Below are 14,178 nucleotides of genomic sequence, written 5' to 3'. Positions count from 1 at the left end.
AAACCTCGACCTTTCTAAGGGATTTTAACACACAAACAATCCACTATAATAGGGTAATAAAGAAATTACAAACCTATTATAATCCAGACCTTTGTATACAAGTTCCAACTAGAACTTGCAGCACGGTAAGACTCACTCCTACCCAATTCAAATCCCCTGACTTGAATTCACTCGTACTCTCACAGTACCAATGCACTCTTTTTCACAAAATAATTTCTACAGTATGTGATTACAAATCTCATACACTTTCACTCAATTACCCAAACAATTACAGTAAATAAAGTGTCTACAATATGTTAGGCAAGCTATGCATAAAACCCGAAACTAATATGACAAGATAAAGCTTGGCAAACTTACACTTTGATAAAGCTCACAAGATTTTCTTCACGCATAAAACTTACACGGATCTAAAGCAGTTTTACCTCTACTATTTATACAAGTATAACTTGTATAGAAAGTAGGTTTTCAAAAGATAAAGATGTTATTTTTCCTTATCTCAAAATACGATTTTTGGTAAATCATTTTATTGAAGAAAAATCCTTTCCCGAAAAATACAAGAAGATATATATGAAAGAATAATATCGTTTTTGTAACTGATTTTAGGAAAATAAATTAAAACAAAATCTTTTTCCAAAATCTATCTTTTTATATTTTTCCAATTTTATCTTTTTGCCAAATTATCTTGTCACGTCTCTAATAGATTTCATGCATATCTTATCAACATATTTAACGATAAATCTAGAAGATAAAGTCTTAACTAAATTAATATCTCAATGCCGCGCTTCTGTAATTCTGAATATCTTGGGCTTCACGCAGGATAGGAACAAGTTCCTGTTGTCACTTGGTCTCCAGTTCACAACTGGAACTTCGCAGCCTAAGTTCCTTGTGGAACTTACTGTCTTCAGCTTACAACCTTCGAGTTCCTGTTAGGGAACATTCCTGTTAAGGAATTTAGTTCTTGTTAGAGAACTCTTCTTCTATTGATTAACCTTTTACTAAAGATTCTTCAAGTCTTCATAATACAAGATGTTCTTCCTCCACCAAGGTCCATTTCTCCTGTACTTAAACACTTGTAAACCTTTAGTTGAGTTTGCTTTAGTTTAAGTTCATCATCATCAAAACTTATAAGCTTCAACAATTTCCCCCTTTTTGATGATGACAAACTTAAGCAAACTCTTGACAAAAGTTAAAACACATAGAAGGACGTATTTTTGTATTTTTGATTTTTTGACAAAAAAAAAAATAAAAAAAAATAAACACACATTAAAAAAAACAAGAAATAAAAATAAGAGAAATAAACAAAGAAAAAACAGCACATGAAATAACTAAGCTACTAAATCAGAGAAGTTTTGATACTTTCTTAGCTGAAACCCAGAACAACTATAGCCTTTCAAGATTGCTTCCTCTTTTCCCCCTTTTGGCATCATCAAAAAGTCATGCTTTTTCAAGATTATTAAGCTTCTGACTACAGCCCCACAAGCAATTCATCGAGTGCGGGAAAATGAAGGCAGCGCTGCTAACTTACTTCCAATAAGTTCAACTTGTCTACATAAGCTTTCACAATATAACACACACATGGTTGTACCAAGTTCCAAAATGTTTTCATTAAATTCCAAAAGAAACCTCCTGCTTAGTTATCAGAATATTACAATAACAGTTTCAAAACAGAAATTGAAAAGTAACAAGTTCATGACTGAAATAATAAAACATAAAGAAACAAAAGTGAAGCAAGGGATAAGCTGGACAAAATAGGATGGATGAGGCTGGTCTTGTTTAAGTTTCAAGGAGTTCAAGGATCTTCTTGTTGTCTTCAACATTTTGCTACACATACTTCTCCAACTTATCTTGAAGACTCTTGAGGTCCTTCTGGAACTCCAACTTCTGCAGTTTGAGACTACTCTCAAGACCTTGGACCTTCTTCTCAAGATTTTGTATTTGCTCTGTGGCTGTTCCCAACTGCTTTTTTGCAATGTCAGCTCTGTCCACCAGTTCAGTCACTTGTCCTGCAGTGACTTTGTCCTCATCCTCATCTATCTCAATAGGTTTCTCTAGGCTAGTTTTAGGAGCCTTACCAGCTGAGATCCTCCTACTCTTCCTCACAGCCTTTTCTGGAACTTCCTTCCCTTTTCTTTTTCCTCCCACTATTTTCTTTCCTTCAATTTTTCTGACCTTTCCATTTACTACTTCAAGGTTTATACCTTGAAGTGTTTCCCCATTAATCACATCCTCTGGTTTTTCCTCCACTCCCTCATAAACTCCCTCATAACGAAGTGGGATATGGTGCATTGTTGTCTTCAACTGCTTTTCTGCAATGTCAGCTCTGTCTATCAGTTCAGCCACTTGTCCTACAATGACTTTTTTCTCATCCTCATATATCTCAAGTGGTTTCTCCAAGCTAGTTTGAGGAGCCTTACCAGCTGAGATCCTCCTACTCTTCCTCACAGCTTTTTTCTGGAACTTCCTTCCCTTTTCTTTTTCCTCCCAATGCTTTCTTTACCTTACTTTTTCTAACCTTTCCATTTACTACTTCAAGGTTTATACCTTGAAGTGTTTCCCCATTAATCACATCTTCTGGTTTTTCCTCCAATCCCTCATAAACTCCTTTGAGCTTCACACCTAGACCCTCAAACACAGTAGACAACAATGCACCATATCCCACTTCGTTATTTCGTGGAATACAGTGTGCAAGGTGTTGATACATTAGGGATGGGAAGTTGATTTTAATTTTCTTGGAGAGACAGAATATGACAGCCAAGTCCATCAAGCATGCTTGGCTTCTCTTCTGGGTTCTGGGCAGTATTGTTTTTCTCACCAAATTGAACATCAGCTTATTAAGAGGGCTAAGATCATTATGGCTCATAAAATTCTTCCCCCTTTGTCCTCCCAGAAATTCAACTATATCTCCACTGAGATAATTTCCTACCTTCACAGTATTCTTCCTCTTCACATACAATTCAAATCCAACAGTAGGTACTTTCAAAATTTTACCTAATTTTTCAACATCAAACTCAATTTTCTTTTTATTCACTAAGCTAGAAATCTTCCCTTGTTTAACTTGAAATTTTGCACAAAATTCATCCATAGCTACAGGATATAGCACATTATTGGAGGCAGTAGATAACATATACTCCCACCCTTGAAATTTAATTAAATCAAAGAATTCTAAAAACCTAGCCTTCTTACACCATGTACTATCAAGTCTGTGACCAGCAACATACCTTCCCGCGCTTGCAAGAAGTTCCACTTGGTCATCATCTTCATCAGCCTCTTCTTCCTCTTCCTCTGCAAAAGCATTCTCTTCACTTTCTCCTTGATTCTCTTCTTCTCCCTGATTTTCCTCTTCTCCTTGATTTTCCCCCTTTTCAAACTCATCAACTTCCTCAATTTCCTTTTCAAGTGACTTTTCTTTCTCCCTCTTTTGTTTCCATTGTCGCAATTTGTCGAGTACAGTTGAAGTACTGTACTCCTCTTCAACATTCTTGCTCTCAACTTCCTTAGGGTTTGAAGGTAAAGGTTTTGGGTTTTCAGAGGGTTTGGGAGAATCAGAGATACTTTTGGTTAATTTTGGAGAAGGTTTAAATTCACCATTGCTAAAGGTGAAGTTTCTTCTTGAATGGTGTGTTCGGTGTTTTGGGAATTTTCAGAAGAAACAATTTCTGCAATGATAACCATGGTGTTTGATGGTGATTTTGTTCTTGATATTTTTACTGAAGAGGGTGAATTGTGATTTGACAGTGGAGTGAAAAGGTGGGTGAAAGATGCTTTTTATATTTATTGAATCGGTGCAAGGGAATTGAAGGGTTTTACTATTCAGTCATTAATTGAAACACATTCAATTAATTTGTAAAATCATTTGGCAGGATGTATTTTCAAAATTCACTTTCTTTCCAAATTCATTTAATTTCACAAATCATAATTTCTTTCTAAAGATACACATATTGGAACACGGTTTAAACACATATGCATAGTATATTATTAATTGCTTACATAAATAAGTGTTTTAGTGAACTTACCTTTAGTAATTAACAACAGTGACACTTCAGCTATGTTTGTCACACCAAAGTTGCGCCAAAAGCTCTTTAAACTTTATTTACACTATTTTTGAATCAGCCATATCTTGGAACTTTAGAAGCAATCAAGTTAGCTTGATCATCCCAAGTTCCAATCTCAATTTCTCAAATCTTTCTCTGTTCAAGGGTTTGGTTAGAATAGCAATTTGACTTTCTGTTTGACAAAATTCTAACTTAATATTCCCTTGTTCTACATTATCTTTTAAAAAGTGATGCCTAATGTGGATATGCTTTACCTTTGAGTGTTGAACTGGATCTTTAGAAATACAGATAACACTGGTATTGTCACAATAAATAGGAACACATTAAAAAATAATACCAAAATCTCTAACCTGTTGTTTTATCCATAGAACTTGTGAATAACATCCTGCTGCTGCCACATAGCTGCCACATACTCTGCTTCAGCAGTGGATAGTGCAAAAGTATTTTGTTTCTTGGAACCCCAAGAAACCAGACAAGGTCCTAAGAACTGAACCATACCTGAAGTACTTTTTCTGTTAACCAAGTCACCTGCATAGTCTGCATTAGTAAAGCTATTTAATTCGAATGAGTCACTTCTAGGATAGAAGAGACTCAAGTCATGAGTTCCTTTTAAGTAACGAAGAATTCTCTTTACTGCTACAAGGTGAGATTCCTTTGGATTTGCTTAAAACCTGGCACATAGGCCTACACTAAAAGATATGTCAGGTCTACTTACTGTTAAATAAAGTAAGGAGCCAATCATACCTCTATACATAGTTTGGTCTATGCAAGTTCCAGTTGGATCTTCATCCAACCTAGTTCCAATTCCCATAGGAGTCTTATTGGTTTTTGCATTTTCCATCTTGTATTTCTTGATCAGTCCCTTGATATATTTTGGTTGATGGATCATGATTCCTTCTTCAGTTTGCTTGATTTGCAACCCGAGAAAGAAGTTTAACTCTCCCATCATACTCATTTCAAATTCTCCACTCATTAGGTTAGAAAAATACTTACACAAAGATTCATTAGTTGCACCAAATAAAATATCATCAACATAAATCTGTACAACTAATATGTCAGTTCCATTTGATTTTAAAAACAATGTTTTACCAACTTTTCCACGTTTAAAACCATTTTTCAATAGGAACTTTGACAGTCTTTCGTACCATGCTCTAGGAGCTTGCTTCAGCCCATAAAGAGCTTTGTCAAGCTTGTAGACATGGTTTGGGAATTATGGATTTTCAAATCCAGGAGGCTGTTCCACATAGACTTCTTCATCAAGATATCCATTCAAAAATTCACATTTAACGTCCATTTGGTACAACCTGAATCCCATATAAGCAGCAAATGCAATGAGTAAGCGTATAGCTTCTAACCTGGCTACAGGAGCAAATGTTTCTTCATAGTCAATACCTTCTTGTTGATTGAAACCTTGTACTACAAGTCTAGCTTTGTTCCTGACAATAATACCATGCTCATCTAGCTTGTTCCTAAACACCCATTTTAATCCAATTGTCTTCTTTTGTTTAGGTCTAGGTTCTAGATGCCATACTTTGTTTCTCTCAAACTCGTTAAGTTCAGCTTGCATAGCATTAATCCAGTCCGCATCAGTCAAAGATTCAACATGGTTCTTAGGTTCCATTGAAGATAGGAACGCATAAAATGCACAGAAGTTCCTAAGCTGAGATCTGGTCTGAGTTCCTTTTGTGATATCGCTCATGATTGCATTAACTGGATGAGATTTCTGATGTTTCCAAGGCTTTGGAGTGAAGTCTTTAATTGGATACAATCTTTCTTCATTGTTGGTGACTGGCTCAACTGTTGGAACTTCAACTTGATTCTCAGTTTGAACTTCTTCTGGAACTTCTTTATCAGCTTCGTTCTGTTCTGGAACTTGAGGAGTTCCTGTTGTATTTTCCAATGTAGGATCTTCATTTGCTTCTGTATTTGCCTCATTTTCTTCCAGCTGCTTTTGTAGTGATGTTGACTCTTCATCTTGATCCATCTTACGAACAATTCCTATTTCAAAGTCATCATCATTTTCCTGTACATCAATCAATTGTTCAGTTTCATTGAATATAATGTGTACATATTCCTCAACACACATTGTTCTCTTATTATAAACCCTATAAGCTTTACTATTTGAGGCATATCCTAAGAAAACAGCTTCATCACTTCTTTCATCAAACTTTCCTAAGTTTCTTTTACCATTATTATGAACAAAGCATTTACAACCAAAAGATCTAAGGTGAGAAATTTAAGGTTTTCTCCCTTTGATTAGCTCATAGGGAGTTTTGTTGGTGATGGCTCTAACAGATACTCTGTTGAGAATATAGCATGCTGTATTTACTGCTTCTGCCTAGAAGTTTCTTGGCAGACCACTTGAGATTAGCATTGTTCTAGCCATGTCTTCAAGACTTCTATTCTTGCGTTCCACCACTCCATTTTGTTGTGGAGTTCTTGGTGCAGAAAAGTTGTGATCCATACCATGCTCAGTACAGAATTCATCAAATTTAGAATTTTCAAATTCTGTGCCATGATCTGATCTAAGGTGAATCAGTGGATTACATGTTCTTCTCTGTTCTTTCTTTACAAAGGCTACAAATTCATTAAATGTTTCATCTTTGCTGACAAGAAAGAAAACCCAAGTAAATCTTGAAAAATCATCAACAATTACCATTACATATCTCTTACCACTTCTACTTTGGATTCTCATAGGACCACATAGATCCATATGGACAATTTCCAAAGGTCTTTTGGTGCTTAACATTTTCTTGGTTTTGAAGGAACTTCGAGTCTGTTTTCCTCTAACACAAGCATCATACACTTTGTTATAGGAACTTGATGCAAGGAAGACCTTCCACAAGTTCCTTAGCTCTAAGTTTATTGAGTAGTGTAAAGCTTGCATGACCAAATCTTTTATGCCATAATAAAGGATCATTCTCAATAACACTGAGACATGTTAGACTGCTTTTAGGAACTTCGTTATGATCCACAAAATATGTGTTCCCTTTACGAGTTCCTTCTAAAATAATGTTCCTAGTGTCATTGTGAATGATTCTACATTTATCTGAAGTAAAAATTACTGAGTTTCCTTTGTCACAAAATTGTGAAATGCTTAACAAGTTGTGTTTGAGACCCTCGACCAAAAATACATTGTCAATAGCATGGGAACTTGACCTTCCTACTTTGCCAATGGCAATTATATCTCCTTTCATATTGTCACCAAAGGTCACAGTTCCTCCATAGTAGGCATCCAGTGAGAGAAATCTAGATTTTTCTCCAGTCATGTGCTTCGAACAACCACTGTCGAGGTACCAAGTGTTGTTCCCCCTCACTGGAACCTGCATGAAGAATTAAACATTAGTATCAGGAACCCAGGTTTCCTTGGGTTCCTGTGTAATAGGAGTGGGATTATTTTTCATAACCTAAATTTGCTTAACATAATTTTTTTTTCTGTGTACTAATTTCTCTCTTTGAACAATTCATCTGCTTATGTCCAGTTTTTCCACAGAAATGACAAACAATACTACTAGGCAAATTAACATACTTCTTTTCCTTTTGGAACTTCTTTTGAAACCTAGTCCTTCTGTTCTTTTGGTCTGAGCATTAGTAATCCAGTCAGGAACTATATACTCAACAGGTTTCTTACCTTTCTTAGCCTTCTCAAGTTCCCCCTCAAGTCTGGCTTTCTCCATTTTGATTTTCTCTAAATCCGATTTCAATTTTTCAAAATTTGTGAATTGAGTTAGAGAAGGAACTTCAGAATTAGGTGAGTCTATTCCTGATTTTAACAAAGAAAGTTCAACATTTAAGAGTATGTTATCATGCTTTAAGTTTTCTAAGGTCTCATTTAAAACACGATTGTCATCAAAAAGACTAAAGAATCTATATTGAATGTCAAATTTCATGTTGTCAGCCCACTCACTATTTTCTTGGTAAGTGATCAAAGCTTTATCACTTTGTTGTTTGGCTCTATGCAATTCTTTAAGCTCTTCTTGAATATCCAAGACAGCATATCTTAGATTCTTTTTAGAGAAATGTTCTAGATCTCTTTCAGAAAACCATACCTCAGCTTCAAGTTCCTTTAGCTTGGCCTTTTCATCTGATTTTTTCCATTAGGCACAGATGAGCTGTTTCTTCAGGAGGTTGATCTTCTTCTTCTTCTTCTGTATCAGTATCTCCCCAGGCGGCTAGCATTTCTTTCTTCACATTATCTTTGGTGAAGTAAGGCTTATACACCCTGGATTCCTTGGATTGCTCCTTAGGTTTGTTCTTGCCATCCTTGAGTGGACAGTCTTTAATGAAGTGATCTTTTGCTCCGCATTTAAAACATGTGGTGTCTCTGGAACCAGTGGGCTTCTTGTTTCTGTCAAACCTTCTGTTATTCATCATCTTTTTGAATCTTCTGACTAACATAGCCATCTCCTCTTCATCAACTTCAAATTCCTCTGAGTCTAGAGCCTTTAGAGCAAGACTCTTGTTTTTGGAACTTTCGTTGTTGGAACTCAGATGCAATTCATGAGTCATAAGTGATCCAGCTAGTTGTTCAATATTGAACTTAGCGAAGTCCTTAGCTTCCTGCATGGCAATAACTTTGGATCTCCATCGTTCATCCTGTGGAAGACTTCTCAAAATCTTTCTAGCTTGTTCATCAATAGGAATGTGCCTACCAAGGGAGTTTAATTCATTAATTATGTCGTTAAATCTAGTAAACATTTCTTCTATTGTTTTCTTTGGACTGCATTTCAAACCTTTCATATCTAAACATTAGTAAATCAATTTTAGAACGTTTTACCTCGTTTGTTCCTTCATGAGTGACCTCGAGTAGATCCCAAATTTGTTTAGCAGTCTTGCACCCCATGATACGATTATGCTCATGAGGTCCAAGACCACAATGTAAATACTTTATTGCTAAAGCATTCATTTCGAGTTTCTGATAATCTTCTTTGTCATAATCAGAAATAAGTTTAGGAACTACCTCATTTTTATCATTTGTAGCGGTTACCTCATAGTCACCCGCTTCAATAACACGCCAAACTTGGTAATTCTCAGCCTTAATGAAAATCTCCATTCTGTTCTTCCAGTAGGTATAAAACTTACCGTTAAACATAGGTGGTCGTTGGGTTGAGTACCCTTCTTCAAGTTTTTCTTTGTAGTTCATTTCTCCTCAAGATCTTACTCAGCAAAATTATCTGCTTACACGTGAGAACCTTGCTCTGATACCAATTGTTAGTTGAAATGAACACTACAAGAGGGGGGGTGAATTGTAGTTAAGTTCCTAGTGACTACTTTTGCAAATTAAAAACAAAATATAAAAGGAACTTGATGGTGCACACACAGTTTTACGAGGAAACCTTCCAGGGCCCAACTGGAAGTAAAACCTCGACCCTTCTAAGGATTTCAACACACAAACAATCCACTATAATAGGGCAATGAAGAAATTACAAACCTATTATAATCCAGACCTTTGTATACAAGTTCCAACTAGAATTTGCAGCACGGTAAGACTCACTCCTACCCAATTCAAATCCCCTAACTTGAATTCACTCGTACTCTCACAGTATCAATGCACTCTTTTTCACAAAATAATTTCTACAGTATGTGATTATAAATATCATACACTTTCACTCAATTACCCAAACAATTACAGTAAATAAAGTGTCTACAATATGTTAGGCAAGCTATGCATAAAACCCGAAACTAATATGACAAGATAAAGCTTGGCAAACTTACACTTTGATAAAGCTCACAAGATTTTCTTCACGCATAAAACTTACACGGATCTAAAGCAGTTTTTACCTCTACTATTTGTAGAAGTATAACTTGTATAGAAAGTAGGTTTTCAAAAGATAAAGATGTTAACTTTCCTTATCTCAAAATACGATTTTTGGTAAATCATTTTATTGAAGAAAAATCCTTCCGAAAAATACAAGAAGATATATATGAAAGAATAATATCGTTTTTTGTAACTGATTTTAGGAAAATAAATTAAAACAAAATCTTTTTCCAAAATCTATCTTTTTATATTTTTCCAATTTTATCTTTTTGCCAAATTATCTTGTCACGTCTCTAATAGATTTCATGCATATCTTATCAACATATTTAACAATAAATCTAGAAGATAAAATCTTAACTAAATTAATATCTCAATGCCGCGCTTCTGTAATTCTGAATATCTTGGGCTTCACGCAGGATAGGAACAAGTTCCTGCTGTCACTTGGTTTCCAGTTCACAACTGGAACTTCGCAGCCTAAGTTCCTTGTGGAACTTACTATCTTCAGCTTACAGCCTTCGAGTTCCTGTTAGGGAACATTCCTGTTAAGGAATTTAGTTTTGGTTAGAGAACTCTTCTTCTATTGATTAACCTTTTACTAAAGATTCTTCAAGTCTTCATAATACAAGATGTTCTTCCTCCACCAAGGTCCATTTCTCTTGTACTTAAACACTTGTAAACCTTTAGTTGAGTTTGCTTTAGTTTAAGTTCATCATCATCAGAACTTATAAGCTTCAACATCTTCCAATGCTTAGAGGTATTTAAATATCAGTTCATCATCATCCAAATTTAAATCAGTATAAGATCAGTTTTTGCCTCGGAAATAAGAAGATTACAGGAGTCATATGTATAACATTTCCATTTGCTCTTATTTGATGCATTTGTCAAACTAATTGTCCGTGTAATCCTCAAAAAAGGGAAAGAAGAAGAAGAAAGCGAGTGGTGGCATACCAATGAATCCATGATGAGTCCAAGGAGAAATAAAGTTTAGAGGAAATAAGTATTACAGATACATGGGCTCATTAACAATCCCTCCTTGTACTGAAGGTGTCATATGGATTGTCGATAAACGAGTGTGTGAAATTGTAAAGTTTGTCAAAAACTATGTATGTTTTTCTATTGTATTTGGAACATTCATTATCGTAGGTAACGTTGTTAGAAAAGTTTTTTTTAAATGGTCGACCTTGTAAATAAGGTCTTTTTATAATATGGTCCTTTGACCGGATTCTTGTCATTGATTTTTCTAGTCCAAATCAAACCTCACTCAACTAAAAACACGCTCAATGACAAAATTGAATTTTCTAGTCCAAACCAAACCCTCCTCCAAATATTTGACTTGTAATTCAACTAAGTCAACTAAGTTCAACCTTACTCGTAAATCAACCCATATCTTGGGCTAGAAACTTAAATTTGGAATTTGAATCGGCGGCAGCACAGCATTTTCCTCCTATCTTTCCATCTTTCTATCCCCGATCTTGGACATTTATAATGCTCCTCAACTTATACATATAGGCATATATAGCTTGCTCTAGTTCATGCATTGAGCGGATCAACTTTTCTCCTTGTAACATAATTTTAAGCACTAGAAATTTGTTTTTGTACGTAAAAAAAATGATGGTTTTTCAGGCTAAGTGTGGCTGTATTGCTCCTGCTAACATTCGCACCGCGGTGTACTTACTCACAAGTACCTGATCAACTTTTTGTGGGCATTACAATGGTGAAAATACCACTGCAAATGGTCTTGGAGCATGTAAGTCTTAATTTTCAAACAATAATGTACACTACTTAAAACTATGTTACTACCCTTACATGCAATTAATTATTTGGTTGCAGATTGCTTGGACGGGAGTTTACATGCATATCGTTTCAGCCAAGGATTCGGTTCTGGTGCAAGTAACTGGCTTTTGCATTTTGAGGTGATTTCTAGAATATCGGAATTTTGTTAATTTCTACATTAGTAATCAAGTGTTAGTGATTTTAGTAATACATTATGAGTGATTTAAAAAGCTCGGTCAGTAGGTTTCCTGCTGCCAGTCCCAAACCTAGATAAAGGAGGACAATTGCGATAGGCCAGTGATAGCCAGTTTAAAACTTTGTCAAGAAGATTTTGAGTGATTAAAAAACCAAAAATAGGTCATTCTATGAAAGGTGATTTTATTAGTACGGCAATGCATAACTTTGGGTTGAAAAGCTTTACTTGAATTTTCTATATCAAGAAAAATTAAAATAGCCTTGATTAGTTGTACTCCGTAGTGGAGGGTTGAGACTTTTATTTAGAGATAGAGGCTGGAATTAGTAACAGTAGTGACCCTAAAATAAATTGTTTTTTTTAAAAAAAATAATAGTTTATTGGTGAAACCTAGCTAGCTTTGACAATGGAGATCAATCGATCACTTGATGTATATGATGATGATTTGGTAGGGTGGTGGATGGTGCAATGATGTTCAGTCATGCTTGGCGAGGACGAAAACTGATGTTGGATCCTCAAACTACATGAAAAATGTGGAAGTCTTTTCTGGGATCCTAAGCAACAATATATCCCTCAACCCAGGTTCATAATTACTCCCTACTTCTTTATTTTGTGTTTGGTATCGTTGTCTGTTTGGGATCCAAATTTGTCATGTAATTCTTCTTCAATTCATATTCATGCAATGATGATCATAATGCAGTTATAATTGATCAGCCAAGTTCTTGCTTTGCCAGCTTAGTAACTAGAATGACATGTTCTATGTGAAAAAATAACCTGAAGCATAGGACTTGTGTAACTTAAAAGCCAAAAATGATGTGAAAGTAATTTAATGTTACACATATTAAGTTTTTCTTTTTTTTTTTCGCGATTTTTAGTTCATAATGCTTCATGTAATGTCAATAACAGACTTCTACAATTGGAATCGCGTTGTGCTTAAATACTGTGATGGTGCTTCCTTTGCTGGCGATTCCAAGTTTGACAATGGGGTAAATATGTTTCAGTCATATCTCTCTTTAGATCATTTTCTGTACAGTTCTCAACGGTTATAGGAAATTATTTTTTGTTCTTCCTAATCTGTACATGTTAACATTGGGCAGACCTCATCGCTTTACTTCAGAGGGCAAAAAATTTGGCAGGCAATAATTTCTGATCTTCTTCCAAAAGGGTTGGCACATGCAGAGAAGGTAGATAGATTACTGAGAGATAAAATAAAAACTATGATTAACTGTAAAAAACTTCTTAGCATGTTCCGAAATTGATTGGCATATGACATCTACGCCTACTCTGATCTGCACTCTGCAGGCTTTGCTCTCTGGCTGCTCAGCAGGGGTTTAGCAGTGTTTCTGCACTGTGACAACTTCTCCAATTATCTACCAGAAAATTCTACTGTCAAATGTATCAGTGATGCCGGTTTTTTCTTGGACGTGTAAGTAGGCTCATGTCCTGCATATTATATCCTTCTTTTCCCCTGCCATATTTTTTCAGATTTCAGTTCATTATTATCCATCCATATTACAGAAATGATGTAGCCAAGAACGACACTATTAGATCCTTTCACCATGACGTCGTTTCTCTTCAAGGAGTAGAAAAGAATCTGAACCAAAACTGTACCAGTTCTCAAACCAATCCTAAGCAAGTATGATTCTGCAAACTGCTTGAAGAATTCACATAATAATTATTTAATTTGCTTTTACATTTATAAGGTTCTAATTTGACGTCTCATTTTTTTTTATCAGTGCTTCTTTCCACAATATTTCTTGAGTTACATCAAAGACTCCACTTTTCGTCTTAAACTCTGCATATGATACATGGCAGGTACTTTACACCTCTCTTCTGTGTAACAGTAACTTCATAAATTCGTTGAACTTATCTTATTAGAGAAAGTTACGAAGTACTCGTATAAGATATTGATTATATACTCTGGCAGTTAAATAACATCTTGGTACCATCTTCGGCTGATCCTGGGGGAAGATGGAATAATTGCAAAAACAATGTATCAGGTTGCACTGATAGTCAAATTCAGATACTACAAGGTTTAATATATTTCCTTACTAGAGTACCATTTTTCAATCCTTATACTTTCAGTTAATGAAACTTTTCAAAAAAATCTGTGAGTCCATTGAACCCTTCCTGTATCCACCCTATGACTAGAGGTGCTAATTTGGATGTTTAGAACGGGTCTAATGAGGTCGGATCGAATCAGGTCAATTTTAAAATTTGAGTCACATATGAAATTATTGTATATACGTGAGTCGAAATCTAAATCGAATATTTTTTTTCCGGTCGAGTCGGGTCAGGTATGCTTTTGACACCTTTACCTGATCCATCACAACATACACGACTCTACTACTTAAATTATTATGACCCAAATTGTAGACACCCATTTGTGTCTCCCCAAAACA

General features: G+C 35.3%; 1 pseudogene; it reads left to right on the top strand.

The window, feature by feature from the left end:
- Positions 1 to 10,820: 10,820 nt before the first annotated feature.
- Positions 10,821 to 13,928, top strand: LOC110682800 (annotated as a pseudogene).
- Positions 13,929 to 14,178: the final 250 nt, after the last annotated feature.

This window comes from Chenopodium quinoa, unplaced genomic scaffold, assembly GCF_001683475.1.
Source record: "Chenopodium quinoa cultivar QQ74 unplaced genomic scaffold, ASM168347v1, whole genome shotgun sequence".
Lineage (NCBI taxonomy): Eukaryota > Viridiplantae > Streptophyta > Magnoliopsida > Caryophyllales > Amaranthaceae > Chenopodium > Chenopodium quinoa.
Note: the sequence above shows the minus strand (reverse complement) of the source record. Positions and strands in the feature narration are given on the sequence as shown.